This window comes from Equus przewalskii, chromosome 15, assembly GCF_037783145.1.
Source record: "Equus przewalskii isolate Varuska chromosome 15, EquPr2, whole genome shotgun sequence".
Lineage (NCBI taxonomy): Eukaryota > Metazoa > Chordata > Mammalia > Perissodactyla > Equidae > Equus > Equus przewalskii.
Window position 1 is genome coordinate 21,780,498 of NC_091845.1, and position 17,448 is coordinate 21,797,945.

At 42.7% G+C, this 17,448-nt stretch overlaps 1 long non-coding RNA gene across 1 annotated transcript; it reads left to right on the forward strand.

Annotated features, from left to right (window-relative positions):
• The first annotated feature begins 5,799 nt into the window (after nucleotides 1-5,799).
• LOC139076131 (uncharacterized) lies at nucleotides 5,800-13,382 on the forward strand. The gene is made up of 2 exons (XR_011527420.1): nucleotides 5,800-5,938; nucleotides 13,125-13,382. It is a non-coding gene; the product is annotated as an uncharacterized lncRNA (long non-coding RNA).
• Nucleotides 13,383-17,448: the final 4,066 nt, after the last annotated feature.

Sequence of the window (17,448 nt, forward strand, 5' to 3'; positions counted from 1 at the left end):
ATTTATCACATGCCCATGTTTAGCTTTAAGGAAGCTTGGAAGCATAGTGTTGATTTGGGACAGACATACGCCCAGCAAACAGATTTCCTACCATGGAAGAACAGGAGAGTCGATATGGGATCAACTAGCAGTCATTCCCACAAGCACTATTTGACTTTCAGACTACTTTAAAGTTCTGACACTTTAATCAAAGTAAAATCTAAACGCAGATCAAATACAACACCTTGTGTTATGTGGCGGTGTAGAGCTCAAGCTTTCAGTCAGAGGGCTGGGGTTTGAATCCTGTATCGTCCACTGAACAGCTCCAGTTCCTTATGTGATGTGATGATTTCAGGAGTTGATTCTAAAAAGTCTCACAACAGTTCTCAGCACTTGGTAAGCATTTATTCAGTGTTTGTTGTTATTGCTGCTGCCGTCACAAACATTCTACAATTATTAAAATAAACAAGTACCTAAACCTCAGCCATCTGAGGAAAACCAATAAATGAAAAGCCCACATTAAACAAACGGAACAACTGAATATCCAGGAAACATTTAGAGAATCAGTCAGGGAATAGAAGAGATTAACGAATTTTAATAAACAGCCTTAATAATATTCAAGAAAATACTGTATATACGAAACAAGAAATTAAGACATAAAAAAGGACAATAAGATGGTATTAGATACAACTAACACAGCTAGTGTACAGCTCAGATTCTCTGTGCTTCACCAGTTTCACAGACACACACAGCATGCTGAGCCTCAGCTTGCCCACTGTGGCAGCAGCTGAGGCCAACCAGTTACACTTCACAGTTTCTGGCTCTTCCCACCACTTCTGGAAGTGGTGTGGCTTCTGGCTTCCCCTAGAAGGGATGGATGACATAACTAGCATTGGGGGTGAATTAATTTCCGTGGGCAAACCTTGACCGGTGAGTGATAAGAGACAGGAGGAAGTTGGACCATAGGAGATACAATAAATATCAATGCATTAATTTTCTCTTGAGTATGAAAAAGTTAACAGACATGTTCTAAACTTTATATATTTAAAGTAGAAACTTACATATATTATTCAAAGCCACAAAATTAATCAGTCGAAAAAACTGAAAAAATAGAGTTAACAAAAACTGGGAGTTTGGGGGCAAGCACAGTTGCATAGTGGTTAAGTTCACGCTCTCTGCTTTGGCGGCCCAGAGTTCACAGGTTCAGATCCCAGGTGTAGACCTATGCACTGCTCATCAAGCCATGCTCTAATGGCATCCCACATACAAAATAGAGGAAGATTTGCATGGATGTTAACTCAGCGATAATCTTCCTCAAGCAAAAAGAGGAACATTGGCAATGGATGTTAGCTCAGGGCAAACCTTCCTTACCAAAAACAAAACAAAACAACAAACTGGGAGTTTGTTGGGTAATATCCAGCTGGCAAGGAGAAAACAGCTATGCTCTGAAGTTGCCAAAGCAAGAACTAATGGCGTAAGTATATAAAGCTATAACAGTAACTGCTGGGAAAAAAACCAAATATGCTATAGACAATTCTTCCTAGGTAGTGAGACTAGAGAAGACATAATTTTCATATTATATTATTCTACCCTGTTTAATAAAAATGTACAGTGTTCAGTTGTTATGTTTCTATAGCTGCAGATACAGATCCTTTTTTAATTAGGGAAGCAAACATGTAGACTCCCACGATGGTTGATATGGGGGGAAGAAGTTTTGTCTTGTTTCTGTGTCACCTCGTATGCCTTTGGTTTGTTTGAATATTTACACTGATTATGTATGACATTTATGAATAAAGTTATTTGGGGAGGGAAATAGACCTAACAATATACACAGTGCCTAGCGTGGAGTGATCCAGACTGGTGACTTCTTACCATCGTAGCAGTTCAGCACAGTGGTTAAGGATTAAATGTCACAACGTATGTAAAGCATTTAGCACGGCACTTGGTGCTGCTCAGTAAACACTCGTTATTACTATCACCTTGATATCGCTGGTCTTTAAGCTTCTAGCTTCTAAAATGAATCACATCCCATCTGAAACAAGTGGATTTTATGAACCAATCTGAAAAAAAGTTCCTTCCCTCTATCAACTCATGGTCTGAAGATTTTCCGAAGACTTCTTGGTAAATCCTGGTTCCCACCTTCACTTGTGATGAGATTCTGAGCCTCAGCATCCTCATGTGAGACACGGGGACAATAAGAAGATCTAGCTCAGAGATCGTAAATGCCATACTGCATCTAGAGCATGGCACATAGTAAAGTCTCAATATGTGAAAGCTATTGTTTCTGTTATTGTTACAAACAGCCGTGCACCGCACCCAGCTAACATCTTGAATAATGAAAGGAAGAAATGCCTTGATAAGCTCTCAGGCCAAGGACTGGTCCCTTGAGACCCTCCTCTGCAATTAAAGCATAAAGCCTTCACCGTCCAAATTCCCCAGGGCTGCAGTCATCACTAGGATCTGCTGCCTCCCTGTGGAATTGCAGAGACACGGTCATGAGACTTCCAGGCCAGAATTTCATTGCCGAGCCATTCTCAGAAAGCTCCCTAACAATTTTATTCATGGATTATTAATATTGAAGTCTTTACACAATTTTCTCCTTCTCAAAGAGTCCTACTCTATTTAAAAGGGCAACTGACACCGCACTTGCTCCCAATGCCTTTCATGCTGCTCCAGTATTCTTCTTTTTCACTGCATTTATCACCTTCTAATGTACTACATAACTTATTTGTTCTTACACTTATTATTTATTTTCTGTTTTTTCTGTTACTTTTTTTGGGTCTAATTTGATTCCAAGTGCCTATAAACAGTGCCTGACACATAGAAGAAACTCATAAGTATTTCCTGAATGAATGAATGAATGAATGCTTTCTCCTATAACGTGACATGAAGTGCTTGGGGACCTTGAAGATATTGGGTGTTTTGGTTGCACTGAATATATGCATGGAAAGCCACAGTCCTTGGTGCCAGATGTTGCTCCTTCTCCATACAATTCAAACTCTGTAATAGGAATCATTTCAGCAACTTGATCTCTGGGTCCTGAACAGAGGACCCAAGCAGACATCTGTAGTACTTGATCAGCAAAAGACATGCAGGGACACATATGCAACTTCGATTTGCACCATCCCAAGTAGGCTGTGGTGAGCGTGTGTGCGCGTACCTGTGTGATCCACACAGGATTTTGAAGATGAATAAAAGGTGAAAGGAAGAACTAATCTCTTCTCTGATGATTAGAGGGTGAAAAGAGAGAAGAAAGAATTGGATGAATTTTCAAGGCCTTGATCTTATACTTTTAGCCAACATGAAAACACTTTAAACCAGGGTTTTAAAAAGCATAGTCCAAAATGTACAGCTCTGAGTGAGCGCTGAGTCCCTTTCTGGTCTAATGTAAGTCGAGTCTAGGATGTATGTATGTAAGGCTTCAAAGTCAGAGCTGGGTTCAAACCCACCTTTGAGACCTCAGACAGGTCACTTTAACCCCCCTGAACCTCAATGTCTTCACCATCAAGTGGATATCACCATTTAATTACTGAGAATTAAGCGAGAAAATGAATTTATACGTCAAACATTTGGTGTTTCCAAAACCCTAATAGTCAGCTCTTGGGGTCACTTTCCCTTATAAAAAATGCTGGCTCAAGTCCATCTTCCCATCTGCACTGTGAAATCCAGGGGTACCTGGGTAGTCTTCAGTTTGGGGGGTTGGTTACTTTTCTCCTAGTAGCCTCTTACTCTGATTTCCTTTTCCCTCTGAATTGTAACTTACCTTTGCTTGCCGCTTTCCTTTCTCTACCCCACGTTGAAGGAAATGTGGAATAGTTACCCGTCCCCAACAAAAGTCACTTAGCACAAGGCAATTGTGTGGCCCATGCTGAATAAAAGTTGGAGGCAGCAGGGGATGGGCCCCATGGCCAAGTGGTTAAAGTTCCATGCTCTCAACTTTGGCAGCCCAGGTTCATGGGTTCGGATCCCAGGCGCGGACCTACACCACTCATCAGCCATGCAGTGGATGCATCCCACATACAAAATAGAGGAAGACTGACACAGACGTTAGCTCAGGGCTAATCTCCCTCAAGCAAAAGAAGAGGAAATTTGGCAATGGCTGTTAGTTCAGGGTGAATCTTCCTCAGCAAAAAAAAACAAAAGTTGGGGGCAGCAGAGAAGACTTATCTCCCAGCACAATGTAGCAGTCAAATAAACTTACCTGTTCTTAAACATTTATCTTAAACATCCCCCTGTGGAAATCTGTCCGTGGATGTGTCACTGCTGGGGACCTCCCCCTTGCCACACGCCCAGGCCTCACCTACTTTTTCTTTCTCATAGTCGCCTATAACTGCTTCCTAAATTTTTGTGTGTTTAGCTCTTCAGCCCCACCTCAAATTAACACTGTGCCGAGCTCTGCAACTCTGAAAGCCCATTAAGGGGCTCTGCTCTAGAAGAAGCCACCTCACAAAGGACCTTCACCCTCCGGCATGGCAAAGCAGCACAGAACCTATGACATGCATCCATTCTTTAACATAATTTTAAAAAATCTCAGGTCTGGCTCATTATTCCCTTTGCTCTCTGTGTGAGGAAGGAGGAGGTAGAAATATTTGTCCCCACACTGACAGAACACGTGCTACCGTCATTAGAAGAAAGGTTCTTTGTTGTTGTTATATTTGACTTGTTATACTAACGTTTTCCCCCTCTGCCCATTCCCAGGCACACAGTACATACTCAGTAAACAGGAGGCCATATTATGATGCTCTTCTGGGGGTGAGATATTTGCAGTTCTCAGAGCAGAAGGCGAAAAGCAGAGCCATGTTGGGTCCCCACCTACGACAGAGAAAATGGATGATGTCTTGGTTGGGTTTCCTCAGTGCAGGCCCTGAGACAAAGACTTGGGTGCAAGCGGCTTATTCGGGAGCCAGGAAGCAGTGGGAGGGAGTGGGGAGAGCGAGACAGGGCAAGGGAGAAAAACAGATAAAGGGCGTAGAATAAGCAGGTTACCACTCTAGGCAAATGGGATGCAATCATACTGGGGGACCAGGACGGGGAGATTGGGGGCTATTTGTCCACTGACTCCCGACCTTCATTGGTTGAGGTCTGCCTCCGGGACATCTTAACCCCCTTCGCACCCTGCGCTTCCAGGTTCGTCTTGATGGAGGTGGAGTCACTTCTGTGGTGTTGGAGAAAGTCATGAGGCAGAGAGCAGAGCCATTCCAGCACTTGAATTGGGAGCTGGCGCACCCTGGAGACCCTCTACCCCAGCTGCGGGCGCACACACAGGTGGGCCACAGGGCGGTGAGCCGGCTGAGAGCAGCGTCTATGCTGAAGGGAAGCAAAAGCACTGAATCCTAGTCCCGACATGGCTACTAAATATTGTTTGAGTAAGAGCTTAAGTCTTCCTTGCCTTTAACCATTTCTTTTCTGTTCTGGGAAAGGGGAAAGGAGGACCCATTGTGAGCATACGCTGTGCACTAGACAAATGCCCTGGGAGTTCCCCAGGATCGTCTCGATCTTCACAAGTATCAGGAGAAGTGATATTTTTCTCTGTCTACAGACAGGAAGATTAAGACCAGGAGAGCAAAAGGGATATGCTGAAGGTCACTCAGCTACTCATGAAAACATTCAGCTTTGCCAAAGCCTTGCTCCTCCATCCCCCAAGATGAAATGAGGAAAATAATCAGAATCTGGTCATGAAGGGCAACATTTGCAGAACACTGCAGCGCAGGGCAAGAAAAAGTCCCCTCAAAATAGTGAAAGGCTTGTGGCTGTGCTCAGTAACTTCCACCCTCCCCTCCTTTTCTTCCTTCCTTATGAAATTCCCTGCTCAGCGCCTCAGTCTGCCTTTGCTACTTGCAACACCTGCAGCCAAGAAGCAGGTGGTGTTTACTCTGGGCCCACACAGGCCTGAAGCCCTCTACGCTGTGGGAGCCCAGGAAGGGCCCGGCAGGCAGAATGACTGAGAACTGGGAGGCAGGTAGGCTGGGAGTTGGGTAACTCATTTGCTAAGCCTTGGGCAGCTCCTCGTTTCTCTTGCTCAGCTCTGCACACACACACACACACACAGCAGCCATCTCCTAACCTTTCCAACCCAATGGAGTGAGCTGTGCTAGAAGCAGGATTGGCCCTTTTCTCCTGTGGCTGTGACTTGAGAGGCCACAAGAAAACTTCTGCTGGACCAGACCCTGAACTAGTAGAATTCATTTTATTTGGATGTTGCTCTGTTTTTCTGTTAACTTTTCCTTTTCAAGGGCTATTTTTATGAGTCATTTGCTGGCTTTCTTCTCAGTCATCTGATTTCCATTTAGCTTCTGCTCCAGCTTCAAGATGCATTTTCTTTTACAGCCATTATAGTTGGACTTAATTGGTCTGGTCCAGGCTCTCACTGAAGTTTTATGTTCCTGCTTGTTTTATAGGTGCTCAATTTTTGACATTCATCTGCCTTGGCCAGCTCTATATTTTCCTGTGTACTTTTTTTATTTTTCCCTCCTTTCCCTCCCTATTGTTTTGCAATCAACTAACTTTAAATCTTCATGGATATTTCACTGGGCTTGGTTTTTCCTCGTCGAGTTTGACTGTTTTCTAAGTGTTTATTTCTCATTATACTTGGTTTGCTCCTCTCTTGCTTTTGGACATTGCTGAGGACTGACAGTTTTTCAGCCTCTTGGTAAGAGGTTCTGCAAGTGGGGTGACTATCAGTCCTCGTTTGTCTTGGATAGCTTCAGTTTGGCCTGTTGTTCTGGTGTCCAGTCCAAGTATCCTTTTGAAAATGTTTTGGTTGGGTGATAAATTACACGGTCATCCTATCTGAAAGTGTGTTTGCTCCACTTTAGTCAGCAGACTTGAGTCAAATATACTCAGATCCCATGGGTCCTGGGACAGAAGACACATCCTATCTTATGTTATTCTCCATTGGTTTCCTACAATCTGGGAAGGTTGCCTTTCTTTTCCTGAGGTTATATATCAGAGTAAAGTTGTTGATTTACCCTGTGGTTAAATTTAAATTTGCGATTGGACATCCATGTAGAAGATGTCTTTAGGAAAGGAAGGTAACTGGTTGGAGGTGGGAAATGGGAAAAGGTAGAGAGAGATACAGCATTGTATCTATTTATTTATTTAAGACTAATGTTATGAAATTAAAGATGCAATGTCCTAAGTTCAATTTCCATATTTTCTGTGAAAATAGGGAATCCTGGGGTCCCTGCCTCCACTCATGTTTTGAAAGGACTTTGGATGGTTGACATGGATTTGGACCCCAGCTTCATCCCTTACTAATTGTCCAGTCTTGGACAAATTACTAAAGTTCTTCTGGCCTTCCTTCTGCCACTTGAAAATGCAGATAACAAATACTTGACTTTTCGGAATGCTGTGAGGATTAAATGAGATAACATATTTGTGGAACTAGATAGAGGCTCTGGTTGCACAACACTGTCGATGTGCTAAAGGCCACTGAGTTGCAGACTTTAAAATGGTTGATTTTACGTTATGTCAATTCACTCAAAAAATTGATTAAAAAAAAGAATGTCTATGCAAAGTTCTAATGCAAAGCAGGTGCTCAGCAGAAATTCATGCCCCTTTCTCTGTCATTAGCAAAGGGTCAAGGGCCATTTCTGATAGTTTTTAATGGGACCTGATTGTCCCAAGGCCAGATTTGCCTTCCCAGGCTGGGCACCGCATGGCTCCAGCTGCTGCCATGCACATTGCCGGACAAGTGAATGGCACCCCCTGTTCTGTGTGGCACCCTGGCCCTCAGCTCACGAATTTGGATGGTTTGCATCAGAATTCTCTGGGTGAACTCATTAAAATGACAAATGCACAAGTCCACTCCTGGAGACTCTAATTCAATAATTCTGGAGTAGGGCTCCTGATTTTCATTTTCCTTTTTTTTTTTAAAGATTGGCAAGTGTGCTAACACCTCTTGCCAATCTTCCCGTTTTTCCCCACTTCTCCCCAAAGCCCCCCAGTGTATAGTTGTATGTTCTAGTTGTGAGTGCCCCTGGTTGTGCTGTGTGGGATGCTGCCTTAGCATGACCTGACGAGTGGTGCCATGTCCGCCCCAGGATCCGAACCCGTGAAACCCTGGGCTGCTGAAGCGCAGTGCATGAACTAACCACTCGGCCACAGGGCCGGCCCCTGACTTTCATTTTTTAACAACCTCCCTGCGTGAATCTTGCATGTGGGAGAATCACCACCTTAAACTCCTTCATCAGCCTGTGATCTCTTCCTTTGAGCCGTTCTTCAGGGATCACAGTAAAGCCTGTCAGTTAGGTCTTTACCTAGGATACTAACAATGATGCTTTATATTTGCACAATTCATCAAAGTGCTCTATACTCAGTCCTCACAGGCATCCTCTCCAGCTGGCTGTGCAGAACTTACTGTTCCCATTTTACAGATGTGGGAACTGAGGTAGAGAGTTTCATCCACGGTCACACAGCTGTCCAGAGGTGGAGCCAGAGCTGGATTTCTGACTTCCTGACATTCACCTACTGAGACTTTCCTTCCTCTGAAAATAAAATTATTCTCATTGCTCTTCCGATGCAACTTTTCTTCTTTGTTTCTGCTCCTTGGAGATTTGTTTCTTCTTATTCTATCTCTCCTTTATTTTTTTGTCCTTAAAGTGTTGGCTTCTTCCTCAAATATCACCATTATTCCTCTTCTTTTATAATACTTTTTTTCTCACTCTAACAGAGCATCCGGAGGGGGTGTCTTTATGAGCGACTGAACAACTTGACAATGAAAGCATATACAGTCGTTAAAAAGAGTGGAAGGGGAAGGACTGCTTGCTACATTGAGACGTGACGAAAGAGGAGCGCGTGTGTGAACAAAGCTATGAAAGTACATTTATATAGTCATAGAAAAGATACTAAACAGACTGCTCTCTGGGATGTGCCCGCTGGGTGGGGTGAAAAGCCATCCCAGTTTTCTGGTTCCTGGGAAATAAGACTTTGGTTCTTAAAATTGGGAAAGACTCAGGCAAAAAGGGACCAGTTGGTCACTTGCCTCTGGGCAGTGACGGGATTGGAGGTGGGGTGGGTGAGGGATGATGGGGGCAGAACTGTGGCCTTCTGCTTTTTTCCTTAAACAACCTCCATAGGCTTCAGAAAGTTCCAGTAGCTGTCGTGCACGTAGCTTTGAATCCAACTGCCTGGGTCCAGCTTAGATGCTGAGAAATCTTACGCAAGGCATTTCCTGACTCTGGGTATCAGTTACTCCTTTTGCTAAAACTGGATTAATGACAATAACCACCTTCATAGAATTCAAAGAACTGAATAGATTAATATGCTTAGAATATTACTTGGGACATAGCAGGTACCCAAAAGTGATAGGAGTTACCACATTTCTGTGCTATTTGAATCTTTTATAGATTACATTTATTAATTGCATCATTTAAATCACAAGTTTTGGGTTTTTTTTTTAAGTTTCGGGGAAATGAGATTTAAAAAGAAACACTCTGATATCCTGGCACCAGTCTTTTGTCTGAACGTTAATTGTATCTGTGTATGTGATTCTCTATGTATCATCATCTTCTAAATATTTTCCACAGCTGTTCTTTTTTACTCTGTTATTAAATAAATATGTTTGACTTCAATCTATCTCAGTTCTCAAAATATAAAGCAGAGCTCTCTTTTGTCACATGCAGGAATGGATCCAGTCCTCCACATTCTCCTTATTTGCTTATTTAAACATTGTTCGTTTCCTTCTTTATCCAATAGTATGAGATGTTTGGCCAAAAGAAGCAAATTTCACTTTATTTAACTGCCAGCTGTGGCACTTTCTTTGTCCTAAGACCTGTTTCTCACCCAGAGGTGCTTTCAGCCAGACTCGCAGTGGAAGACTCAGAATTAACTCATTCGTGCCACAGGCTGCAGTCTATCCTTCCGGCGTCCGAGAAAATGACCTGTTGGCTTAACCGGAGGTCGCTGGGTTAAGCCTGTCAGAAAGAGACGGCTCCTTGAGGATCACAAATACGAGAGAATTGATGGTCTGGGCTTTCCTCAAAGATTGCCATCTCCAAGCCTCTAAACTTAGGAAAGCACCGCTATTTATTCAAGCTGACAAACATTTATTCTTCACATCGGGACTGCAAACAGAGCTTTCTTGATGTTGTCTTTAAGGCAGAATCTGTTACATACTTGTACTCCTAAGAAAAAAAGTCCTTTTCTTTTTGGCCAACACAACAGCCACCTGTGCAAATTGCCCAACTTTTTTCTTACCTCTTCATTAACTTGTTTCTAACTGCTGTTCAGCAGAAGGCAATAGAGCCTGATGGCTGAGCATTCAGGCTTCGGAGACAGACTGTCTGAAATCCTGCCTTGGCCTGGCAACCACTGGGCACGTTCTTTCACCCCTGTGGTCGCCTCCTCTGTACTGATAGTGATATTTTATCTTACAGGGTCTTTGGAGGAACAAATGACGAAACAAACATAAATGACTGAAAACACATCTCGGCACATAGTGAACAAACGCATACATATTTACACCACAGGGAGTGGGGATTTTGAAACTCTGTAGCAGTGGTAGGTTACCAGGTAACCACTGGGTGTTTATGTTGCCCAGCTCCTTTACTCCCTTTTTCTTGGAATGACTTCATCCTTTGCGAGAACTGCCTTTGGCCAGCCCACCCCAGCACCCTGGGCACAGGGGAAGTCATCAGCCCAAGCCTGGCCAATCAAGTCCTTCCTTTGGATTTTACAAATAGATGCTATGATGATGATGAAGATGATGACAGTGAGGATTTGGTAGCTAACCCTTATAACAAGCGCTTACTATGTGCCAGGCCCAGTTGTAAGCACTTTATGGATATGAACTCATTTAACCCTCATGACAAGCCAAGAAGGTAGATACTACGATTATTCCTATCGTACAGATGAGGAAACTGAAGTTCAAAGGGGTTAAGTGGCTTGCTCAGGATCACCCAGCTGGTAAAGTCAGAGGGCTGGGAGGTCTTTCTTCTTACTGTACCCAATACTGCCTGGCCAGTTTCAAAACCTTCTGGGGTGGAAGCCTGGGTCGATGTGAGGCTGTGTGCTGCCTTCTTCTGCCACACAGTGGAGGACCACCTGTATAGGAGAGAGTGAGGCAAGCTTTCCGAGGAGAGCAAAGCTGAGAGAAAGACGGAGGGGAGAGAGGGAGGAAAAGAGCGAGAGACAGAGAGACAGACAGAGAGAGAACGTATCCTGATGACTGTCTGAGTTCTCTACCATTGGGCTTTTGAGTTTGGTGATATAATTAATTCTATCCCCTACAACTCCCCCATTTTTAAACCAATTTGATTAGATTCACTCCCTTACAAACAAAACAATCCTGACGAATTCAGGTAACAAATATGAGATTAGTTTTGTTTTCTGTTGTGAAAAAATACACATAACACAACACATAATAGTGACATTTAGAAGCCTCACAATATTGTGCAACCATCACACTATTTAGTTCCAGAATATTTTCATCAGCTCAAAAGGAATCTACATCTGTTAGAAAATAAATCCCCATTCCTCCCTCCCCTCAGCCCCTGGCAACCACTCATTTGCTTTATGTCTCTATGGATTTGGCTATTCTGGATAAAAAAAATCATTCCTTTTTATGTCTGAACAATATTCCATTGTATGGACATACCACAGTTTGTTTAACCAGTCATCAGTCGAAGGACATTTGGGTTCTTTCTACCTTTTGGCGATTGCAAATAGTGCTCTGAACATTTATGTACACGTATTTGTTTGAACACCTGTTTTCAGGTCTTTTGGGTATCCACCCTGGAGTGGGATTTTTGTGTTATAGCGCAATTCTATGTTTAACTTCCTGAAGAACCGTCAAACTGTTTCCACAGTGACTGCACCATTTTACATTCCTACCGGCAATGTAGAAACATGGTTATTATTTAAATATAAGGAAAGATTAATAAAACACACAATTTCACAAAAGACTTTGTGGAATTTTGGCTTCGCGTGGAGGCTTCGGGGGGGGGGCCTCAGAGCATACACATGTATGCACGGACAGTGTTTAATGTTTGAACATCTTCCTTCCTTGAAGCTCTCACCCAAGCTTTGCAGGTGGTATAAAAGAGGAATAATAATCACTTTCAGGCCTCAAAAACTTGTGATATAATAGAGGCTTGTAATTAAATTGCCACCTTTTAGGTCAAAATTTGGTATATATATATATATATAGGCAATTTCATATGGTACAACTTAATCCGCAAGCAGATATAAAAGGTAACTTGCGATTTTAAGTCTTTAGTGGGTGTGCTATTTTCATGTACTTTTACAGTGTAAACACATATATTTAATTAAGGACCCATTCAACCAATCAACAAATGTTTTGGGGAAGATGTGCCCCCCAAATGTGGTAGGTATGGTGCAAAGTGCTAAGAATACAGAAACAGATGAGCTACCCAGTCTAATACAAATCGGAGCAGAAGCCCCAGCTCTCAAGAATATTCATTTAATGACTTGAAGAAGGGAAATATGCTGAAATGTTAAGAGTATCTCTTTCTAGGTTATTGGATTATGGGTGATTTTTATCATTCCTTTCTTTTTATTCTCTATATTTTCTAGGTTTTCTCGAATGAGCTTGCATTGCTTTAATAGTTAGAAAAGTTAACTTTTATAAATGTATTCTCTTAGGCAAGCTCTAGAGAGAGCAAAAATCCAATTAATTTGTGGTATAGCCCAATGGACTTTTTTTAATATTAAGATGATTTTTCATAAGTAAGGGTGAACGTTTTAAGTGTTTTTTGTTTTGTTTTGTGCAGCCTAAATCTAATGGCTGTTTGTTTTTCTTTTTAACATTTATAACTCCTTGAAAGTGTTTCCTAGCTATGGCGTTGATAGGTCTCAATTTCAAACATTTGTTTTTATTGTCCTCATATATTCATATTTGACTTCTTCTAACTCTGATTCTTAGGAGATTATCGCTTTGAAGAATGTGGTTACTCCAGTTACTCCAATTAAAACCCTTAGAACAAGTACACTGTGTAGACCAAGGTCTTGTTAAAGTAAATACCATTAACGAAAAATTTGCTCTGAGAAATGTGTGCTTTACATGGTTCCTCAGATTTCTATTCCTTGAGGGGGAAAAAGCAATTAAGAAGTTAAAGAAGTACTTTTTGGGTAGCCTGTCTCAGCATAAACGTGTTCGAATGCGTCTGCTTTCTCCATATTTCCAGCAGTTATTTACTGAGGGATTCCTGCGTGCCGACACTGCACATCGGTGAACTCAAGCAGCCCTCAAAATAAAGCCACAAACCGATATTTGACGCCTCCACTTCATCGATGAGCAACGTGCTAACTCCCTAAGACCACACAGCTGAGTCGAGGAAACAACGAGATTTAAAGTCAAATCTTTGGGATTCTCAAGCTGATCTTTCCCCACCATATTATACTTTCTTTCATGGAGTAATGAATAAAACATACATTTCAAACAAGATCAGAATTTCTTGATTGACGTTATTGACCTGTTGGACCAGACAATTTGCTGTTGTGGGGGCTGTCCTGTGCATCGTAAGATGTTCCGCAGCTTCCCTGGCCTCCACCTACTAGATGCTGGTGTCATTCCCCAGTTCCGGTAAGCACAGATGTTTACAGACAGTGCCAGAGTCCCCTGCGGGGCAAAATCATCCCTGGTTAAGAACCATGTACTAAATCATATTCATATTATTCAGAGGGAAAATGATCAGTTTTGAGTTTTCATAAAGACCAATTGTAATTTCCCAAACAAAGCCATCTTGAAAGAGTCCATGATTATGTCGACATGAAACAAATAGAAGCAGATACTGGAGATTTGACAATAATTGGTCTGGTGCAGACAGCTCAATGAGGTAATTTAGACTCCAGAGTGGCCTCCTGCCAACTTTCCCCTTCACTCACCACCCTGCCTCTGGGATAATAGCACTGAAGAGTAAGGGCGGTGTCATGTTTATACAAGGAAAGAAGACTTTTCATTATGACATAAAGGATAGCATAGTCCTTCATAAAAATTAAATCAAGTGAGATAAAAATCCAGGAAAACAGTCAGGCAGTTAACAACTTTTTAGAAATGCCAGCTCCATGACGGTCATTGTTCTTGACTCCAGGGATATTGCAGGGAGAAAATAGACAATAGACATCTTCAGGGAGTTTGAAGTCTAGCAAGGAAGACAGACATTAGGCAAAAGATTACAGGCATGATTAGTTAAATAATTACATATATGCATAGGGCTGCAAAGGAGTAATCCTTGTTATGTTTTCTTGATGCCAGGCCAAAGAGCACATCATCACATTTACGCTGGTTATCAAGCTAATATCTCTGAGCTCCAAATCCATCTCTCTGTATATTCTGGCCTCTGGTTATGCACAAACTACATTTCCCAGATGCCTTTGCCAGGTGGCTTTCTTTAAATTCTGTTAACAAGAAGTATAGAGGGAGCTTGGAAGACAGGAGGAAGTGAGAAGAAAGCAGGAGGTTCTGAAGAAGGGACTTCCTTCTCCCTATTTCGTTACTGTTCTTGTCAAAGTCACCCCAGCAGTGGCTCTTCAGCCCAGAGTAGCACCTGGTTCCAGCCTCCAGTTCCTTCTCACATTCCCAGGATCAGCCTCATGTTCTCCAGAGAAGCCAACAGTAGCCAGGTTGTGCTTCTCAGAGCTCTCCAAGGCTCCACCTCCGAGCTCTTCAAATTCTGATAACCTCAAACTCTTTCCCTTTAATTCTCCAGTTCTAGGGGTAAAAACTGGATTATCTCTCAGTGCATGCTCTTTTTTTTTGCTCTTTAAGCCCTCCAACATCTAATGTACTAATACCCTATACTAAATCTCCTCTGTTAAAATACCTGGTGTGTTTTCTGTTTTCCTAACTGAACCCTGCCTGACGTAGGATTTCATTCTGAATCAAACTTCATCCACAAAGCAGAAGCACAGGTATTCTTCCTGTCAACCAAGGCAGGGGAAGACAATGGCTTTGAGTCTTCCCTATTTTGAAGGGTGACTTAAAGACAGAATCATGCAGCTGGCCCAGTGGCGCACCAGTTAAGTTGGCATGTTCCGCTTCAGTGGCCTGGGGTTCGCCAGTTTGGATCCCGGGTGCGGACATGACACCGCTCAGCAAGCCATGCTGTGATAGGAATTCCACATATAAAGTAGAGGAAGATGGGCATGGATGTTAGCTCAGGACCAGTCTTCCTCAGCAAAAAGAGGAGGATTGGCAGCAGATGTTAGCTCAGGGCTAATCTTCCTCAAAAAAAAAAAGAAAAGAAAAGAAAAAAGAAGACAGAATCAGTGGAAAGTAGCAGCACAAGTCTGAGGACAGAGCAGTGAACAAGACAAAGTCCCTGCCCCCATGGAGCTCATGATCTAGTAGGAGGAGCTAGACAGTAATGAATAAGTCACAAGGTTGGCAGGGCGTACAGTATTAGTTTCCTAGGACCGTTGTAACAAAGTACCACAAGCCAGGTGGCTTTCAACAACAGAAATGTATTCCCTCATAGTTCTGGAGGCTGGTAGTCCAAAATCAAGGTGTGGGCAAGGCCATGCTCCCTGCAAAGGCTCTAGGGGAGTATCATTCCTTGTCTCTTCTAGCTTCCGGTGGCTCCAGGCATTCCTGGGTTTGTGGTCACATAACTCCAATTTCTGCCTCCATCTTCACACAGCCTTCTCTCTGTGTGTCTCTTGTAAGAATACTTGTCATTGGACTTAGGGCCCACCTTGATAATCCAGGATGATCTCCTCTTGAGATCCTTACCTTAATTACATCTGCAAAATCCCTTTTTCCAAAATAAGTCACATTCAAAGATTTCAGGGATTAAGATGTGGACATAATTTTGTGGGCCACCATTCAACTCACTACACGGTCGAAGGGAGTAGAGAGTGATGGGGTCCAGCACAAGGTGGGCAGTCTTAGACAAGGTGGTCAGGACAAGACTTCAGTGAACACCAGCAGCAGCTACGGAGATCCAGGGGAATTGCTTTCTAGGCAAGGGAAGAGCAGGTGCAAAGTGCTGGGTCTTCCACCCCTCCCCTCCTTTCCCACTGCACCCGAAACACAAAATTTGTTTCTGCCCCGTGACGTTTTGATGTTCCCTTCTCATGGAACTCTTTCCCCAAGATCTCACATAAGTGCTCCTTCCTCATCATCTTTAAATATCGCCTCCTTCAGGACATGATCTCTGACCACTCTCTATAAAATACTGCCACCCCAGTGTAGCAGAAACCTACCATCTCTTCTTCCTGTCCTCTCGGCCCCCCCTCTGCCTTTGGCCTCAGCTTCAGTGGACACTTCCATGAGTTCAGATTCACCTTGTGCTTGCAGCATCGGCTCCGAGCTCCCAGTTTCTCCTTCCTCTTTCTGCTTCGGGGCCACCTCTGACTCTCTGGGAGGCCCCTCAGCCAGCGTCCAAGCACAGACCCAAAGTGTGAGGGGGTAACATTCCTGGAATCCAGAGCCAGGTGATAAATGCTCCCTATCCTTCAGGTGGACATTCTGGCAGGTATTTATACACCTGCATCTCCTCCCACAGGAATGTAAGTGCTGGGAGGGCAGGGACGTTTTCTGACTTCACATATCGAGTCACCACCTACTGAATGACTCCCGTGTGCATTGGTTCTTTCAATGACTCCTCATAACTCAGGGGTTAAAATCCCCATTTTATGAGAAATCCTCTCAATACTATTTAACCTTTGCTATTCTGAAATATTCTAAAAGTGCTACCTACTACACTTTATTCTGGAAAAAACACTTAGAATTTCAAGGTAAGTTGTCAGCAATTACACTTTGCTCTAATCTTTATCAAAATAGTATAGAGAAAAGTGGAAGAAGACTAATGCTATTTCTATTAAATTAATTTCTTTTTAAAATAGAATCCAAAGATTAATTTTAGAAATTCCCACGTTATAGACGAGGAATTGGAGTCCTAGGGAGTTTGTTAATTCCCCAAGATGCTACCCCAAGACCCTCTCCAAGAAGTGAAGTTTAAAATCAAGTCTTTCAGATTCCCAAGTCAATGCCTTTTTCACTCTATCACACTTGCTTTCCTGGAGTAATGAAATAGAACTTTGGACAATACCGGCCATCAAGTAAAACCTGATTAATTCAGCGGGGGCTGAATTCCTTTTATTAAACTGTGTTTTTCCTAGATTAAATAGGGGATGGGAACCAATGTTTACAAAGCATCTACCTCGGCATTATTTGATTTCCTCACTAATCACATAATGGACGATGGACTCTAAAACCCTTAGAGTAATCTGGAAGCCCTTGATTTGACGTAGAAGCACTTACTTCTGCTGGTAATCCAGGATTGCTGGTAAAAAAATTGACCTCTTCAAAGGTCACAGTTCAATTCCCCTCAGTCAAATCAGGCTCAGTTATGATAATGGCAATAACATCATCAGACCCGTTAGAGGCAGTCCCATGTAGCGGATGAGGAGGATGCTGCCAGTCATTAGGCAATTCAAAATAAGTCCACTGAGCCAAATGACATTTACCGTGGCTCTTATTTTTAGTAATAGGTTTGATCCCTATTC